Source organism: Sebastes fasciatus, chromosome 8 (genome assembly GCF_043250625.1).
Source record: "Sebastes fasciatus isolate fSebFas1 chromosome 8, fSebFas1.pri, whole genome shotgun sequence".
Lineage (NCBI taxonomy): Eukaryota > Metazoa > Chordata > Actinopteri > Perciformes > Sebastidae > Sebastes > Sebastes fasciatus.
This window is the reverse complement of record NC_133802.1, coordinates 10,486,725-10,507,323: the sequence shown is the minus strand read 5'-3', so window position 1 is coordinate 10,507,323 and position 20,599 is coordinate 10,486,725. Positions and strand designations below refer to the sequence as shown.

The window sequence follows — 20,599 nt, the reverse complement described above, 5'->3', positions numbered from 1 at the left end:
GAGGACTCAAACGCAGACAGGAACAGTTGTGGGATTTATTGAAGGTATGATAGGGAACGAAGCTTACTGGCAAGTCCAAACAGAGTACTAATCAGTCCACAGGATGCCAAGGGGCAGGGGAAATGTTCTGGCAGACGGGCAGGTCCATCCAGATCCAGATACTTGTGGCAGGGTTCAGGTAGCGAGGTTCAGAGGTCAGATAGCAAAGGATGAGCAGCCTTGCAACTTCAACGAAGTTGGGTGGGAAATGGGCCGGTTATATATACCGCAGGCCTGATGAGGGAAAAAGGATACAGGTGAGCAGATGGGCGGGGAAGACGGGAAAAGTCTGAGGGTATCTAGTAGACATGTTATGGCAATGATAGGGTCTGGGGTAGTGGGAATGTGGCTGGAGGGAGGGAAAGAGAATTAAAGTAGGATATTCGATTTAAAAAAAAAAATTGGGGAAATGACACTGTTTAAAGGAGCGATATGCAGCACATACAGCTAGTGTTTAAAATGGGTACTGCAGTTCATATTCAAAATATTAGAGTCGTGGCCCGTCCGCTCCTTCAATAGCAGTTAGCATGTGTTCAGCATCACGGCGTTAACCACTGGCCAGCAGCAGTAGTCGGAATCACTTCACCGGACGTGTGTTTCAAATACTGGCTGCTTTGATAACCCAGCTGCACACGGACCACAGAGAGATGTGCTGAGGCTTTTCAGGTCGGGTAGAGTCTGACCATAAGGTTATCTCTGTAGATCCAGTTCGTTTGCTTGCTTCCATGGCTGCAGAGGGCTGTGGTTGTGTGCCAATTTGTTTCAAATGTGGCAACATCGTGTCGAAATGGGCAGTGGACGGGATCACTCCGGCCAATTGGTAAGGAAATTTCAAAGAAGAACATACTGGCTGTAGCATTGTTGTCAGAGAAGCCAGTATTTCAACTTAGCATGTTTTCTTAGGGTTTTCTTTCTTAACAAGCCAACATTTAGTCCGCTTTAATCGAACTCTAGTGCGGTTTAACCCCTGGTGGGTGGTTGTGAATGCAGTAATCATACTCAAAACAACTGGACCGAGACCGCTTGCTAGAGGTGGTCTCGGACTGTTTCCAAGCGAACTAAAACGCAGGCTGCCTGTGTGGGCATTTGTTGAGATGGACACAGGTAAACAACAGATTAACACGAGTGATAGAGGACTGACCTGGACTTCTGCAGAAGTCCGATGTTTGCTTGACATCTGGGCCGAAGAGAACCCACAGAATATGCTAAATAAAGTCTACAAAAGAATACATACAGAATAAAGTGTTACTACCCTGAGGTCATATAGTGACATTGTGTTTGTATTATGTGCTTCATACCCATCTCGCCCTCTCTGGTGAACCTGCCGTGGTGGCTCTTTCTGTGGTGTTGGCTGCAGGTGAATCTGCTCTGATTGAAAGTCTCTAATTTTCTTCCAGAGCTTCCAGTCCTTCAAACTGTACGTTAGGAAGGAAAAAGACAAAATAACGCAGTCAATAGAGTTCAAACAACACACAAAAACAGATGAATAGATCATTATCATCATAATAGAACAAAACCACACAAGGTAATAAAAGGCGATTAAATAAAAGAAATATAAAAAAGAATAAAAAAGAAAGTATACCCTGGAGAAAAAAGTCCAAAAATGCATTTCTATAAAAATAAAAGTGTTTTTCGGTGAAAGAAAACTGTACCAAACTCCACTTATTAAAAAGTTAAGGGAAAAGCATTTGCAGTGGCGAATTTGCTCCATTAAACAAGAGTTGGACATTTATGGCTTCACCGGTACCCGCGGTTGAGCTGCCTTAGTGGTTCCAACATACAGCTCCCCTCGCACATTGACAGCTGGAATTAGTCAATAACACTTCATTGCTGCTTGGAGGGAGATTGCTTTGCTCTGATGTGGGCGACAGCGTATACTGTAGATTATCCTCACGGCAGGGGCAGCAGTGCATGAGGGTTTGATTACACAGGCGATCACACTGACTGACAACACCTGACCTTTAGACCGTTAGAAACGTTTGAATAACTCCATACAGCCCACAGACGTGGACAGATTATAAAACAACGGGCCCCTGGACACAGATGTAAAAGGTTCCCCATCAGACAGCCACACTGTAATGCTGTGCCGTCTAAAATAAATCCGTTAGCCAGTTCCCAGTGCTATTTAACCACATAACTACATCAACGAGCGCTTGAGCAAAACTTCAATGCAACTTGGTGACAATGTAGCTGGCCACGCTTGGCCGTTTAACCACAAAACGACATTTGTTTAGATGGAACGGAACTGGGCGAAACAAAACCATATGATTGCTTGACGCTTCAGCGCGTCACACTAGTTACGCAGCGACAAATGTCGGGCATCAGTTTGTAGCTTCGTGGCACCGGCTTCCATTGACAATGACTTGTAGCCTGTTGCTGTGTGGCTCATAGTGTGAACACAGCATAAGATGCATAAAAAAAACTACAAATGATGCAGTTGTATTTAAAATCTCTTCTTAGTCATTTTGTGTCTCTTTGTAATCGTTTTGCGTCTCTGTGGTCGTTAAGTGTTGTTTTGCATCTCTTTGAGGTCATTTTACATCTCTTTCTATTTGTTTTGTGTCTCTGTGTTAATTTTGCGTCTCTGTGGTAATGTTGTTGAATACTGAAAGAGACACAAAATGACTACAAATGATGCAGCTGCATTTAGTGTCTCTTTTTAGTCATTTTGCGTCTCTTTTTTGTTGTTTTACGCCTCTTTGTGGTAATTTCGCATCTTTATTTGTTTTATGTCACCTTGTGGTAGTTTTGTGTCTTTTTGTCATTGTTTTGCGGGTATTTGTGGTCGTTTTGTGTCACTTTGTTATTTTTACTTATCTGTGGTGATTATACTGAATACTGAAAGAGACACCAAACCACTCGAAATGATGCAGCCATAAGTAGCGTCTCTTTTTAGTCCTTTTGCATCTCTCTTTGGTTGTCTTGCGCCTCTTTGTGGTCGTTTTGTGTCTCCTTTTAGTTGTTTTGCCTCCCTTTGTCATTTTGCGTGTATTTGTGGTTGTTTTGCGTCGCTTTGTGTTCATTTTGCGTCTCTTTCTATTTGTTTTGTGGCTCTTTGTGGTCATTTTGTGTGTCTTTGAGGTGATTTGGTGTCTCTTTCTATTTGTTTTCCAGCTCTTTGTAGTCGTTTTGCATTTCTTATTAGTCGTTTTCCATCTCTTCGTGAATGTACAGTCACGTCACACAGAGGCTTTGGTCCGGGAGCCCCTGGCCCTTTACCTGGTCGGTCTGTTCACTACCTTCTGACTAGGTAGGTAGGTGAGGAGTGTTGGGTTGCCGCCCGTCTGGCCCCACCCCTGTTTAACCCCTGTCACAACAGATCAAACTATAAACCGTGAACGCTGTTTACACTTCAGGAAACAAACCACAACGTCAGGGAAGTTCAGGTTGAATGCTCGCCACTTGTTGCTGTATCATCATGATTAAGGGCCGCTGCCAGATGCTCCAGCAGCCTAATGACTGACTTCTAATCATGCTCTTCTTTGATTGTCTGCTGCCCACTATCATCTCATCAAGTTCTGAACTGAACCACAACCCCCTGTCTATTTTTATGACAGCAGACCAGACTGAGGGTCGTCATGGTAACAAAGTGCCGTACAGCTGCTTTTAGAAAATTGAAATGGGCAACCTGGAGTTTGATCTAATCTGGAACACATTGCCTGTCTGGAGCTGGCAGGCGAGAGCATTGACAGGCCAATGGCTGTAAAACCCTGTGTGTTTACGTGTGTGTGTCTGTGTGTGTGTGTTTTTATGCCCCAGAGGTTTTTTTTTCAATCACAGTTCTTGATTGATGTGAGTAATTACAGTTTTATCCCTTTTTTTTCCTCCATTTTGCTAAATCGATTTGAAGCATGCGTCTCATACGGCCTGCCACTCATTGTGGATTTTTTAATCTATTATTAATTACCGGCTTAATTGCACCATTGAGTAGTGTGATGTGATCAAAGGGTAAAGCATCATTCAGGATTCATTATGTTCTACTAAACATCGGCATATTGCAGCCTCATAACCTTTTAGCTCGAGGCTGGTGCGCAATGAAAGGGTGTAACTGTAGCTCAGACATTCGTTTCAGGGTGGGACTCATTGATTCAATTTATTCAGGGGACAGAAGACAGACATGTCCTGTGGCAAGCTGCACTAACGCACTAGTGTGCATGGTTCCTTTGCAAAAATATCCACAAGATGGCAGCATCTCTCTTTATGTGAAAAAGTCAGTAGTGAACAGCAGTGGAAGAAGTACTCAGATATGTAAATACAATAATGTAAAACTACTCTATTACAAGTTTTGCATTTAAAATCCTTCTTAAGTAAAAGTATAAAAGTATCATCAACAAAATGTACTTAAAGTATCAAAAGTAAAAGTACTGGTTCTACTGAAAAATGGCACATTTTACACTATTATATTTCACATACTATATTGTTAATACAGATTAAACAATGTTTGAAGTAGAGCTAGTTTTAATAGATGAATAACTTTGATGCAGTTATGTATTAGTGTAGTGGTTCTCAACCTAAGGGTCGGACCCCTCCAAAGGGTCATGAGATAAATCTGAGGGATCGTGAGATGATTAATAAGGAAGAAACGAAGAAACAACAAAGTTCTGTTTCAAAACTCTCCAAATTTTTGGGACTGTTGGGTCTTTAATTTATGCTTTTTTTGTGAAATACTGAATAATTTCACCCTTCTGGACCTCAAACAGTTATTTAAATGAAACCATCAGAGACGTTTAGAGGGGAAATGACTCTTTGACAGAACTGCTAACAAGAGGCCCCTAATAGACACCAATGTTGGGAACCATTGGTTTAATCTTTAACAGTGTATCACATTTTGTAAGCTTTTCATATGCAATATTGATCTGAAAAGTAGCTATAGTAATATAGTTGTGAAATAGTGAAGTAAGAAGAACAATATTTTCCTCTAAATTGTGGTGGATTAGATGTATAAAGTAGCAGGAAACGGAAATAGGAACCACAACTACCTCAAAAATTGTACTAAAGTACTACTTGAGTAAATGTTCTTACTTTCCACCACTGGCGGTGAATGTGTTCAGCTTCATTGTGGCTTGGATCCGAAATGTGTCCCCAGAGGTGAAGTGTTATCAGTTGTGTTTTGTTGGAATTGGCTTTACTTCCTCATTTTTTGAAGTCCCACTGCTTTGTGTGTAAAAAATAATAACAAGAATCGTAAAAACAATAATCAATCGCAAAACCCATGAAGCCTCAGTTGTAGAGGTGCCAGATACAAAAAAATCAAGGAGTACCTGCACACTGGTTTACACCACCCTTTAATTTTATTAGTGATGTTTTGACTAACTACACATCTTTCTCAGGCGAATACCCACGGGAAGGAAATGAGGCATATATATACAAATATATATAAATTAAAGAAAACTTAAAAATACAACAAAAAAATAGATCGTTTCATTTAGTTAATAAGATGGGTGCCACAGGTTAGCCAGACACTAGGGGGCAACAAGAGTCACTGAAAGACAAATACACTGTGTCAAAGATTAAGAGTCAATAAAAGACAAATATAGTGTCATTCAGTGTGTATTCAAAACTACCACAAACGGTTGGTATGAATAGACGATAAGAGGAATATTACAAATATATACAGAGAGGTTGAACTCCCTGGTAGACCAGGTTATGATCAAACTGTTATAAAACTCCAATAACGGAAATCCAAATAGACTTATTTGAGATTTAGGAGGAGTAATGCTCATAATATAGAAAAAAAGTAATGAAGTATCAAGCTGTTAAAACATATTTTTGAGCTCTTAAATAGCGCATAAGAACATTAGGGGTAAAATATGTACCTCAATAAAAAATAACTGAATGTCCTTAAAAAAGTTTTCTTTTAAATAAAACATTGTCAGAGATGGATTATCATGTATGAAAAACTGAAAATATTTCAGACTATCACAGAATATTACATACCGTTACATTTATTTTAACACCCTTAATTAGTATTTATAAGCCCATAAATATCTTATAAATGGTTTATAACACACTATAATATAGATTTGTGCAGTTATAAGGACATTTTTAAGTTTGACAACAATTATAATTTATCTTATGAAGACATATTTTAAATTATTACAACTGTGTTTCACTAGATCCTCATTCATTATCTGTTTTATACACTTATTGGCACTCAGAGAAGGAGTTATAGTGATTGACAAATACATTAATAAACACTTTAAAATGTCCGTATATCTGCCTACAGCTACATTGTGTTATAAATCATTTATCAAATGTTTATGCTTATAAATGCTAAATAGTGGGATTAAAGTAAAGTGTTGCCCTAAATTTGAAAACAGTATACATGCATTTTTTTGTGTGTTTCTTTGTGTGTGTGTGTGTGTGTGTGTGTGTGTGTGTGTGCGTGCATGACAGAGTGCAGAGGATCTCATGTAATCTCACGCGTTTGCCTTCACACCAGGCGTCAGGAGCCACCCATAAAAAACCTCCTTTCCTCTGCAACTGAACAAAAAGCCAAACACCAGTTAAAGGCAATATTCTTTATGACCCTTTCGTATTGATTGAGAGAAAACTTAGCAGCCCGGTGCCAGGTCGTATAAAAGCGCAGACCAAATGGGTGAAGCAACGTAAATCCTTTAGTCCCTTGTAAATAGCTTTAATACACCCGAGGCGCCAAATCACTTGACCTGCGTTAGCCCTGCCGTTTGGGGGCTTTCTGGCTGACTGAGCAGTGTGGAGCCAGCCCTTCTCCTCCCATTCTCTGGCTGTCAGTCCAGGTAATAGTCAAGGCCTTATTAGTGACACACTTGCTCTGCCTGGCTTCATGGCATCTCCTTTATTTAATCAACTGCTAAGAGCCACATTTTAGATAACTCTTTTCTTTGAGTGTTCAGTGAAAAATGTTCCAACTTTAATTCTATTCAAGCGCCGGATCTCTGTGTTTGTGTTGTTGGCCACATAATCTTGGAAAGTTAACAGCTTAGTGTGACTACAAACCAACTTTTGGGAACATCCTCGGAGCATCAGTGAGTCATGCTCCTGCCAGGAATTGTGAAATGGTTTGAGGTGTGAGGTGTATCCAAGCCAGATTTCATCGAGGTATGCATTATGTACACACATCAAGTGCGCACAGTACACCACTGTGTCTTGTTTTAATTCATTGCATACAAAGGCTTCTTGAGAGAAATATTTTTTTCAACATGATATCTAAAGTTGGCCACGCGCTATAATGAAAACTGTCTCTCAACTCGAATGTTCATTTCTCACTGGCCTGACAGCCGACATGCGCTTGCTTGGGTTGCTGAGCAAAGAGTGCCCGAGGGGCTGTGGACAGCTGCTCAGAGGGGTAAAAACTCTTGACAAAAGCAGCATTTATCCATGGTGGGTGCTGCAATGAGAGCTTGACCGCTGGAAATAAAGACACAGTATGTGAGAGAATATCCAAGGAAATGCCGTCACAGCCAGTTGTCCCTGGACAGGAGCACACAGCTGTTAGCCATACTGCTCCCAGGTCTAGACGCTGCTCTCTGCAGCATGATGTTACGCACACGAGCCTTTCTGAGCATCCACAAACAGTATTATATCAAGTAGTTCAAAGGATCAGTGCACATTTTTTCCAAATCTGTCTTAAAACAGTACTCACATGCCCATATGAAGCCATTTTTAATTGCTGTATATTTTTCCTGCTGATACTGGCCATTAAAAGGTCACTTCCCAGTGGGCTACCTCCGGGACTGAAAAGTGAAGCTAATGCGGAAGTGCCTTAAACTTGCATTCTCTCTAACAGCCAGCAGGGGGCGACTCCTCTGGTTGCAAAAAGAAGTCTGATTGGATAGAAGTCTATGAGAAAATTACCCTACTTCTCACTTGATTTATTACCTCAGTGAACATTGTAAACATGAGTTTCAAGTCTTCTTCAATACAGCATGATGTTCATTTAGTAAATTATGGTCCCATTTAGAGTCAAATAAACGATAAAGCAGGGGATGCTTTAGGGCGTGGCTACATTGTGATTGACAGGTTGCAAAAAATAAAGTACAAAAAATGCATTTCTTTAAATTCTTCATATCAAAATCCAATCATCCTTTAAGCTGGAACCAACCAATTTCAACCAATAATATCATGACATCCATCCATCAATCAATCTGCAACATTTGGCAACAACATAACATGAGTAACATAAGTACGGAAAACACGTCACAAACGTAACTTACAAAACAACAAAACACTGGTCTCAAACACCCGCCTCCTGTTTAAAAGTTGTGTGTTTGTTGGACCCACCCACCCGCCATAAGCAGTCTTTCTCACTTTTTGTTCACGTCTCATCTCTGAGCGTAGCATATTTATGCGGATGCATTTACATTACAGTCGCTACAGACAACATGGCATATAAATGACACGCCATGAAGTAAGAAAGGCTTATTGTTCTTATTGCACGCTAAATGCCCTGCGCACTAAATGCCGCATGATTGTGACTTTCATATGCCTTATACTGTATTGCCTTAAAATAAACAGTATTTTTGCACAGAGTGTAGACTGTGGATAGCCAGTATGAACAGGAGGAAAGATTACGGCAAGCAAAAAGTGCTTCAATGTACATATGGGCATATGACCATTAGTTTAAGACAGACTTGAAAATTGTGAACCTACAGTATCCTTTAACACGTACAGGAGATACAAGTGAGAAACTGCTAAATGTCTATTTTGGTTCAGGTGTAATAGAGTTTCACAGCTGTCAGGAGTACTTGGAGTTTTATTCTATACAACACAATCATGTGCCATGTTAAAATCTGATTACACTGGCAACACGCTCCGCCAACCACTCCTCAAGCGCTACATGCGTCCCGAGCTTGTCTACATGACATGTTTCGGCATTGTTCTTGTTGCCGTTTCTGCCTCTGGAGCTGAGTGATGAGACATAGCAGGAGGCAGGCTCGTGCATACCATTATCTCACAAAGCACTCATTACAGGAGTATCTCCCATATCCTCTATACCAGCAAAACATGTCACCTCACGCTCTCCGCCTCATTCTGAACACCGCAGCACTCAAACCAAACACCTCTTTGGCACGGGGCTCCACTCAAACCATGACTCACTTGAGTGAAATGCCTCAAACATTACGGTTGCCAAATTATGAAGTGAACAGAAATGTATGCATGGGGCTCGGCGGCCTTTTCCTGTAAGCATGGGGGCGGGGGGTGGACTCGACGCGGCCACTTGCAACCCACCTGTGAGCCCCTTTTTCATCAAAACAAACCGTCATGTTTTGCCACCATACATCATCAGTGCATGTATTTTATTTACTGTCAACACCAGCGCAATAAAAATGAGGTAATCGTCTGCAGACGAGAACATTAAATTACAGTTATAATTGCTCGAGTTCATTATGTAGGCTCTGCGCAACATGCTTCAACACTGATTAGTGCATAAACACCTGATCCCGGTAGTTATCGCTGTGAAAATCACCACATTATCTGCCTTTACATTTTGTTGAATGATCTGAGTGCATGTAAATGGGGCATACCTCTTTTATAAGGTAATTATATGTTTAGAGACTCCATGTCTGGATTAGTGAAAGTATGAATGCATCCTACCCTGAGAATTATCCATAGTTGCTCTGTAATTACCGTGGAACGATTATAAATATATATATAAAAAAAAAAACTCCAATACATCAACAATGACATCCATTGCATCATGTTAAGGTTAAAACCTGCGATCGCCCTGATAAGCAGCGATAATTAGCTACAGTACGGTGCTGCAAGATGGAAACAATTAAGCAGTTCCTGGACCTCGATTTAAATTAAATCAAATGTTGTAGGAAGCCCATTAGGTATTTGTTTATCAGGCGGTCATCTTGAGGTATGTCCTGAGAGTACCTTATCCGAAAACCAGTGTCACAATCAGAGCATCGCAGCAGACTGGAGCGGGGCTCAGGAGAGATGGGCTTGTCAGCAGCTGTTTCAGTCCGTCGCACGGTGTGGAAAAGCTCTGTCATGGCCTACCTAATGGTAATTGTTTGGAGCGGTGAGAGCCCACCGTCTTGTCTGCATGCTGGTATCTGAGGGGTTGGGAGTGGAGAAACAGGGGGGCTGTTATAGAGGAGATATTTCTTATTTTCCCCCAGATTTCCTCAGCTTAGAAAACAAAGTTTATACGGTGTTACAAGACGTAGGGATGCATATTTGAAACGTGGGCAAGTAAGGGACTGTATGAACATTATCCAGCGCTGTCTCACAGCAAAGCATGTAATAGACCCGCCTGTCCACCGGAAAAAAGCGTGTCAGCGTCACGTTTTGTGTCGCCAAGACGTGAATATTACACGCCTGCATGATGGTGTGATGTTGTGTAGTGATGGAAGTCTAACTTCAGAGCTAGTTACATAGTATATAAAGTGAGAAAGACTACCTACGGTGGGCAGGTGGGGAGGTGGATGGGTCCAACAAACACAGGACTTTCAAACATGAGACCGGTGTTTTGTTTTCCAAGTTATGTCACTGATGTTTGCCACATAATTTGTAGTGACAGTTGTCACGTGTTTTCTGTACTTACGGTAACTTGTTTCCGTATGTTTGCCTAAACCTAAGTGAGTGGCTTTGTCGCCCCATGCTGGTACTGCACGTTCATACACACCTTTAATATTCACGGACAGGCGGGTGTATCACACGCTTTGGCATGATATCGGGCTGCATTATCAGGGGGGTTACATACATCAGAGGTGGAATAAATACTCAGGACTTTTACTTAAGTAAACGTAGCAATACTACAGTGTAAAAACATTGAAATATAATATTCATAACTATGTATAATATATATTATGACAAGCTTGGAAATGGAGGGGTGAGCTGAGGGGATTTCAATTGGTTGCAATCTGTAACCTCACTGCAAGATACCTCTAAAACCTATACAATGGACCTTTAAGTAAAAGTACAAATGTACTGTATCTATAATAATCTATCACAATGTATTAGTTGATTTGTATTTTATACTAATAATCTAAATCTGCAAAGTAACTAAAGCTATCAAATAAATACAGTGGAGTAAAAAGTACAATACTGGTTTCCGAAATTAGTTGTCTCGTTACATTCCACCACTGATAGATAGATAGATAGATAGATAGATAGATAGATAGATAGATAGATAGATAGATAGATAGATAGATAGATAGATAGATAGATAGATAGATAGATAGATAGATAGATAAATAGATAAATAGATAGCTAGATACGGACGGATGGACAACTCGAAACACAATGCAATGGCTGTCGTCGACACGGAGGCATAAAGAGATTTACTGCACTGTGTCAGAAGTTACAGAAATGTACATTTGTCATTAAGACATTATTGTTTAAACTGGTGTACACCCTCTTTGTTACATTCTTTGTTCTTAGCCTCTTTTAGATATTAATAATGAAATGAGTTGAATCAATTCATTACCGCTGCATTATTTTGACATGCAGGGGAGGGTGTTGCTGTTTTGGGGGAAGAAGACAAGGAGAGGGTCCAAAGAAAACATTAATAACAACTCTGTGGACTCTCAGCCCCCCTCCACACCCTAACAATGTTCACACAGTCCCTAAGATAGAAGGAAAGGTGAGGAAAAGTGGGAGACGAGGAGAAAGAAAAGGGAGAGAAAAGTGTCGGGAAGAGAGAGAGAGATGGCGTCTCAGACAGACTGTCTGGCTGCACCGGGATCTCCAGCACTCAGCGTCATATGATTCTGGGGTCAGAGGTTATCCCCACTGATGAATATCGGGCCGAGCCTCGTCTCCCTCACAAAAGAAAGGGAGTTGTTTTCACTCCCTGGGTCTGGAAAGTTTATTTCAGGAATCCATCCTGCCAGCACAAGACTGTAAACCTGTCTCAAGGCCGAAGAGTTACGTCCACAAATATTACTTCTTTAACGGTTTTACTGCCCTGCCAAAACATCGAGAGATGCTCTTTCTCATTCAAATGCATCTAATCACACGGCAGTGGGAGAAAGAAGGTACATACTGCGAGTGTGTATATTTACTACTGAAACATACATCCCTGGGATTTTGACAGGATTTGGAAGATTATAGTTTGCAGTCTGTGGACTGTGTGAAAGTACACTGCTGTTTTGTGTTTATCCTTTCATACTGAACGCCTCTTCCCACATGCCATCTCATTTTATCCCTGCGTCTTAAGGTGGTAATACACCAGCTTTTTATGCAACCGTCTCAGCAAAAGTCAAAAAAAGTGAAAGACCGAGTACGTATTTGATTATTTCCTAGGTTATTTCTGTACTTACGGTTATTCTGTGTATCTTAATCTTTTCCCCAAATGTGTAAACTCTATAATGAATAATCACGGGGCATTTCAAATAACACTGTCAGCGGGATTTCTACTAAAAGCTTCTGGGAGATTATAGCTGCCCAGGAGTGACAAGTGTGATATATGAGATCACACATGTGAACAAATGGATGGCAGACGCCTGGGCATTTATGAGCCTACTGGATCAGTCGCCGCCAGGATATACACAATCGTTTGACAGTCTTGATTTGCGTAATGAAAAACCACACCGGCTCTCCCTGCAGAGTGAGAAAGGGCTGGTCTGACACCGACTGAGGTGTTTCAGAGAGTCGAGCTGCAGGGGGAGGAGTGGGTAGAGAGGTTTCGAAGCTTCTTCCCTCAAGCCTGCAAGCAAGGGCAGAGACACCATCAATACCCGAGAGTGGATTCACCAGAACTGTGGGCGAATAGATGCGGTGGATGATAGCGAGGCAGGGTGTGGCTAGGTTTGAGGTTTACAGTTCATTAACACGCTAACAATATTTGATGAGATAGAGAGAAAAGAGAGAGAGAGAGAGAGAGAAAAAGGGTTATCAAGGGATGACATGAAACAAAATCTTGTTTCTTGTTAACATGCTGCTTCCCATCAACACAGAAATTAGATCAGAGACAGCCATTACAAATTTTTGCTGCTTTCACACGTTTTTGAGTTATGATTCCCTCTATTTATGAAGTTTGTTCCTCTGCAAGTTTACATTTAACTTTCATTTCACTTATCTAACTATAAAGCGAGGAATCTCTGTCTGTCTGTCTCTCCGTATGTCCTCCGTATATCTCTAGAACCGCTCATCCGATCTACTTCACACTTGGCGGGTGTATTGCTGGGGACCCAAAGGAGTGCAGTGTCGAATGTAGTACAATTTGGCCAAATGGTGGCACTTTTATCAACAAATTTTATGTTTCGGCCTGTAACTTTTGAACCGTAAGTCTCAAAATCAAAATACCCCCCCCAAACAAAAATTTCATATCAGCCCACTTTGTGTCTAGATTGTTTTTGAGCAATCGTCCCAGAATTTGTTGAAGAACATCTCTGGACTAGTTACTTTTTTGGATTTTTGATGTTCTGTTCAGTTTTTTTTATAGCTCGCCCTCAAAGTTAGCTAAAATGCTGTGGGCAAAGCTTACATTACAAAATATTCTATATCAACTGAACGCTTTATTCTATTGCAACCACATTTGGCGGAGATGTGCAGAGATGATGTCTGAGTGATAATGACAAATTTGGTACCATTTGGCCAATAAGTAGTGCTGTAGCATCATCATCTAACTACGAAGCTAGGACTTTCTGTATGTGTGTGTGTGTGTGTGTGTGTGTGTGTGTGTGTGTGTGTGTGTGTGTGTGTGTGTCCTTCGCATATCTCATGAAATATTAATTCGATCAACTTCACACTTGGTGGGTGTATTGCTGGGGACCCAAGGACGTGCAGTGTCGAATTTGGTGCAATTTGGACAAGTAACACGTTTAATATTAATAAACATTGAATAAACAAGCAAGCAGCGCTTTGTGCAGCAGCGGGAGCGGTGCTTCAGGGCTCTGCGGATTGAGTCGAGCATGTCGTCTGCAGCGGGCCCATTTTATTCACATAAAATGAGTGTCAGACTCGTTCAAGAGCTTTTACACCCAGAGGTGGAATGTAACAAAGTACAAATTTGATGTACTTGTACTTTATTTGAGTATTTTCTTTCCATGCCACTTTCTACTTCTATTTCACTTCGTTTCAGAGGGAATTTTTTTAACTTGATTACAATAATTTGACAGCTTTACTTAAAATTAAGATTTTTGTGTATACAAAACATATGAAGAACTTGTGAAATGTGAAGTGAATACTGAATTTTATTAACATGAGATTTTGATGTATAAATAATGGTCTCATACCCTCACTGATGAGCACTACACTCAGCAGACTGATAGACGATTGTTTATATATTAAATAATAGCAGCCAATAAGTCCTTGGGGGACACCTTTCCCTATATTACCTAAATTCAAGCCATTTAATAGAAGATACTGATTTCTGTTATTGGAATTTTAAATGAATGAAACCAAAGCAAAGTGGATCAAGACAGTCCACTAACAAAGTGTATCATTAAGAGCATTACGTCGACTAGATCAAGTGCTATAGTTACATCAAGAAATATAGCATCGGCCAATTTCCCATTTTCAGAAGATGAAAATATGTCATACGAGCTGGAGTTGTGGAGTAATTGGTCTAAACATAAGTTTTTCCTCAAGTAGTAGTGACGCCACTCGTGTGTCGTCTGCTTCATCACTCTGGGGCCCCTCAGCCTTATCTCTGCAAGACCTTATCTTATCCACACCATCAACCTCAGACTAGCCGCACCCTCAGACATGAGCTACCGGCCCACAACATGACCAGGTCTGCTGTTTTATTCCCAGGAGCCCCCCACGCCTGAGTCGCCTCACCGGCACCGCCCCGCTCTATCTCCTGCTATCACTCTGGGAAAAGATAATGAGGGATATTTGCCCTTATTAGTGTCAATAGTGTTATTTAAGGCCTAATCATCTGTCATACAGAGATGCGTGTATTACACTGGATATCTGACATGTTTTTCATAACAACTGCTGTTGCATAAAGGACCCTAAGAACATACTGCTGTAACTGGAGGCTTGAGGAATTGTAAGTTTAAACAGATGGACTTTAGTTAGAGGTTAAATCTGGTACATGAGGCAGCAAAGAAAGGCTACATGTGGTTAAAGGGACAGGTGCATACAGGTGATCTGAAAACAACTGGTAGTAGTAACTGTAGTTTGGCCCACTTACAATGTCAGCAGTTGCAGCAGCAGCAAAGGTTGACAAACAGCTCATTGGGGATACTAAAGGGATAGTTTGGGTGTTTTGAAGTGGGGTTGTATGAGGTACTTATCCATAGTAGGTGTATTACTTACAATAGATGATGGTCGGTGCGCCCCCAGCTTGGAGAAACAGACATGAGTACCCTCACCGGAGCAAAGCAATAAAGTGCTGTGGACGGCAGAAAAACACATTTTAGCCACCTAAAAGAAAGGCTCACTTAAATAAAACAATAACTGTTTAAGTGTATGCTATATTAAGAATGGTTTCACGCTTTATCTTGCCATCATACAGCCCTTTCCTTCTCCTTTCAGATGGGGAACTGAACGCAGACAGTCAGCTACTGTAAGTAATACACGTACTATGGAAGTACCTCATAAAACCCAACTTCAAAATACTCAAATCCCTTTAAGGTACTTAAAATCTGACCCCGTCGGACTCATAACGCATTCAAATCTGAACAGACATATACATGATTCACATATTCATAAAGGTAGTTTGACTTACTTTTTCCTGAGGATATCATTATCTCCAATGTCCATCTAGAAATCATAGAAAAAAGGCACTCAACTTGACTGAATATCACCACGTTTTTAAGTTTTCTTCAGTATCAAAGTAATCCAGTGGTAGTTGTCTGTATATCTATGGGTAAATTGCAAACAGGAACTGCTAATAGCTAATTCGGCATACTTTTAATGGTGCCAATTTGCCAAAATGTAAACAAATATAAGCTAAAGTTGTAGCCCACCATGTAACGTCTAGGCCTTTTTTTCACAGCAGCCATTTTGACTTGTCATAGTAGGGAGAGCACAGGTGTTACTAATAACACTAACGATGGCTCTGTTCTATTCAAGTGTCCCAGTGAGAGTGACAGTGAGCCAGAATGCACAATACCAGGTAAATACTAAATGAAATTCAGCCGTCATTAATTTCATTATTTACACCTGTGCTTTTTCTACTATGACAAGCTAAAATGTATTCCATGAAAAAGGCCTATTGGGACAGTGCTTCCTGTTTACATCCCCCAAAGCCTTATGGGAACCGTAGTTCCAAAACCCAAACAGATGTAAAGTGATGTGACAGGATGTGACAGGATGTGACAGGAGGTGTCCGGAGGCGCAGGTGTCTCAATATTGATTAAATTTGTCTCAAAATTGTTTTTCAATTGTGGTCATAGTGTCAAACATTGAAAACCTGTGGTTTATTCCGTACTAAAATCCAAGTGTAAAAACAACAAGTTGCACAGCAGCCCGTTTGCACGAAAAGGCGTAGGCTATAAATGCCACGATAATGCACAATGCGTTTAGCGTGCAATGAGTATGCCTTTCTTGATTTCCGAATGTCTTTTGTATGCCATGTATCGTGTACAAATAACAATGTAAACACATCTGTGTAAAAATGCTACAGTAAGAGTTAGTGACATAGTATAAAATGCGAGAAATACCACAGACTTTTAACCGAGAGACCTGTGTTCGAGACCGTTGTTGACTGTTGGGTTTTTTGTAAGATACGTCAGTGACATTTTTTCACGTGTTTTTTATTGACGTTTGTGATGCGTTTTCCGGTGATGTTTCCACACGTGTTTTCTTAGTTTTGCTTACTTATTTTAAGCCCAACCATGATGTTTTCCCTTAACCTAACTAAGTGGTTTTCTTGCCTGAACATAAGTTAGTGGTTTCCTTGCCTAAACCTAGCTGTGGATGTTTGCGTGGCGTACAAATGACCCGCAAAAACACTAAAATGCGTACTCATGACACGCGGAATGTCCGTGCAATGTTGTGGTATTTATACGCCTTCCTGTGAGACGGGGTTGTGCACTTTCCAGTGTTTATGCTAAGCTAAGATAGCTGTCGCCAGGCTGTAGCCTCATATTGAAGGCACAGGCATGAGGGTGATATCAATCTTCGCATCTGACTGTCGGGAAAAATATCTAATAAACACATTTTCCAAAATGTCAAACTATTCCTTTAACACACATAAACACAAGCAGTGTAGAGAGAGGCTTGAGATAAGTCAGACAAAGCAGGTTCCAAATGAGCACAATAGGTCTTGGGTCTGCGTGTGCAATTGTCCCTAATTATGACAATAATTCAAGGGAGCTCCACATTCCAGTGCCTCTTATGGTTTTGCTGCTATGTATCTTGGAGCCTGTGGAGCCATTAACACGATACCAATCTCACCAATGGCTCCAGTTTGGGCCTCCCGTGGGCTCCTGAATGCAACCTGTCCAGCTCGAGGGGATCCAAACATCCACCTAACCCTCCCTCCCCTCTACACTCAGACACTTTTCTCCCCGAGGAGGTGGGCATCAGGACAAACAATCAAAACCAATGACAGATCCACGTCAGACAGAGCGTAATTATGGGAACAGCGTTCTGAGAGATACTGTGTCATTAAAACCCACCGTCTCCACTCCAACTACACCAGACTCTTTCCTGCTGCCTGTCCATGCTGTGAGGTGTGTGTGTGCGTGGATGTCAAGCTGGACCAGTGTTTCTAATGTGTCCCTTGTCCTCATATAACTTTTTGTGTAATTGCACCAGAGGTTGCTGAGTGAACCTGTAAAGGTGCAGAGATGTAGACATGACAGAGACATGAGAGAGACAAAAATCTTTTTAGGGGCCATGCTTGACTGAGGGAAGCCTCAATTGCACTTGACAGCCGCAATTTGAGAACTAAATTGCTGAAAATACTTACATAGCTGCTGTCTGATTTTGAAACCGCCCAGACACCATTAATACAAGATTATTCAGATGAAGATATGACATATTCGGTTTGCGTCGGCTACAGAAAAGTGATCGTGGCCAGCTTGCTCCGATAGCACCATATTGCAGCCCGTGAGCAGCTGCAGCGTTATCCCTCAATAGTGGACCAAATTCTGAAATTGTTGTTAATCAGTTAGACACAAAACCATGAAAAAATAGGGTCCAGGTTGAAAAATACCCAAATTACCCTTGTAGCCTTCAAATTTCCAACAGTTTTTTCAAAGGCTGTGTTCATGATAAGGTACACTGAGGTGCATTTTGCACACTGCCTATACGCAGATAAAGCCTCTCAATAGGATGAAGCAAAGGGTTATAAGTAGGCCTAGCCTACAGTAAGTCAATGAAGGTAAGAAAGGGATAACAGCAACACTTCCTAATAAAGGGATAAGCTGTAACTTGTGACTTTGTTAATGTTTAATAAATCATTCTGCGTCAGTTATAAGCCATTAAGAAAACTACTTTTTGATTGCCAGGTTGTGGAAAATCTTCCTCCTCACTGTGGTCATAAATGTAGAAGTACATCATTAACACAGGGTCACATGTCTACCACTTTCTAATAAGTCATCATGTCTGCCAGTTTTAAATATAAAATCATTGATAAATGTTTGTTACAGTTATCCATCAAGTTTGCAGTTAGTGTAAATGTTGACCACTTGGGGGCAGCAGAAACAAGCTGTGAACACCACCACTGACATATTTTCATCTTTTAAGTTGTTATGGCACACTTAATAACTAACAGTTGCCTATTAACACATCCAGCAGTTACAAAACACCATTATATTTAGAGTCATGTTTCTGGACATCTGATGAATGTGCGTCCAATATTCACTCTCCTTTTAGCTCTGCGTTTGGTCTCTACCGACTCCTGCAGGAAATATCTGGCTCTCTAGCTGTTAAAGTCTCCGCTATGTTCACCAGCTAGTCACTTACTGTGTTTCTCTGCCTTCTATTGCTGAACAGATAGTGTGCAGTTGGTTTTTAGAGTTTTTTTTTGTTGTTGCTAAAAACAGCTGCAAAACAGCTAGGCCTATTTGAGAGTGATGAAAGTGAACCAAAACAGTGAAGTTGCCATCCAGAAAACCAAAACAATTACCCCAAAAAACGCTATAAAGCTCAGTAGAGCTGTAGGTGATAGGTCCGTCACTACGAGTGACTCCTTTCACATACTTATGTGATCCATTATCCAACATAAAAATATTGATTGGAGGAGGATTTTGCACAACCTGGAAACCCAAAAGCTGTTCTTATTAATGGCTCATAACTAGGGCTGTCAAAGTTAACGCAATAACGCATTAACGCAAAACTGTTTTAACGCCACTAATTTCTTTAACGCATTAACGCAATCGATCTTTCGGAGGATGTAGCAGGCTCAGTTTTAATGCTGTCATACTAGCTTGTCGCAAAGAAGGATAAATGAGGAAAGTGAGGAAAGACTGTGATGGCCATTTTCAAAGGGGTCCCTTGACCTTTGACCTCAAGATATGTGAATGAAAATGGGTTCTATGGGTACCCACCAGTCTCCCCTTTACAGACATGCCCACTTTATGATAATCACATGCAGTTTGGGGAAAGTCATAGTCAAGTCAGCACACTGACACACTGACAGCTGTTGTTGCCTGTTGGGCTTCAGTTTGCCATATTATGATTTGAGCATATGTTTTTATGCTAAATGCAGTACCTGTGAGGGTTTCTGAACAATATTTGTCATTGATTTGTGTTGTTATTATTGATTTATAATAATAAATATATAAATACTTTTGCATAAAGCAAGCATATTTGCCCACTCCCATGTTGATAAGAGTATTAATTACTTGACAAATCTACATTTTGTACAGATAAGAAATGTGCAATTAATTTGCAATTAATCGCAATTAATCATGGACAATCATGGGATTGATCATGATCAAATATTTTAATCGATTGACTGCCCTACTCATAACAGATCTATAAAACATTAGTATTTATTTAACATTAAGGCCATTAATAACAGTTGATAAACCCTGTATGAAAGGTGCCTTATTAGAAAGTGGTACCCAAATACATTAATCTTAGTGTGAAAAACTGCAAGTAATGAGCTCCACTACATCGCATTTATCTTTCATCTTCCTGTCCACTTGGGACGGTATCACAGCAACAGGTTTGTTTAGGGCCGCCTCCGTATCAGCAGGACTTGGACAGCTCGGCTCTGTCTGGAGTAACTTAGGCTGCTGTGAAAAAATCCATGGCATGCTAAAAACATAATATACAGGAGCCTGGCATCCCTAAGAGAGAGTCTCACTGTCTGTTCCTCTCTGCAGGTAGCCATGTTTGGAAGTGCTGACAAACAGAGAAGAAAGACAGAATGCTTGGGGTCCGGGCCGGTGGCTGGCTTCTCGCCAAAATGTCACATCCTCCTCATATTTGGGCTCCAACTATGGTCACCTTTCATAACCATGCTGGATTGTGTGTGTTTGGAGACTTTGGAGAGCACTTTTAATAATAAAGAGAAGTTATTTGGATTGGCTGCCCTGCTTTATATGACTTTTGAGTTTGTAAACAAAGCATAAGGTATTAAAAATGTCACATTTAGTCTCCCTTTGTCTTAGGGACGCCTGTGAACAGGGGGATTTGCTTAAAGCCGTCACCCAATGAGTCACTAAGGTAGAGGAATCTCATAATTAAGGCCTCATTAAAGCTACACAGCACAACT

The 20,599-nt window shown here is 40.8% G+C and overlaps 1 long non-coding RNA gene across 1 annotated transcript; it reads right to left on the bottom strand.

Moving 5' to 3' along the window:
- Window positions 1-8: 8 nt before the first annotated feature.
- Window positions 9-15,316, bottom strand: LOC141772063 (uncharacterized). The gene is made up of 4 exons (XR_012594840.1): window positions 15,241-15,316; window positions 1,338-1,454; window positions 1,181-1,255; window positions 9-388 (listed from the first exon to the last, which is right to left on the bottom strand). It is a non-coding gene; the product is annotated as an uncharacterized LOC141772063 (long non-coding RNA).
- Window positions 15,317-20,599: the final 5,283 nt, after the last annotated feature.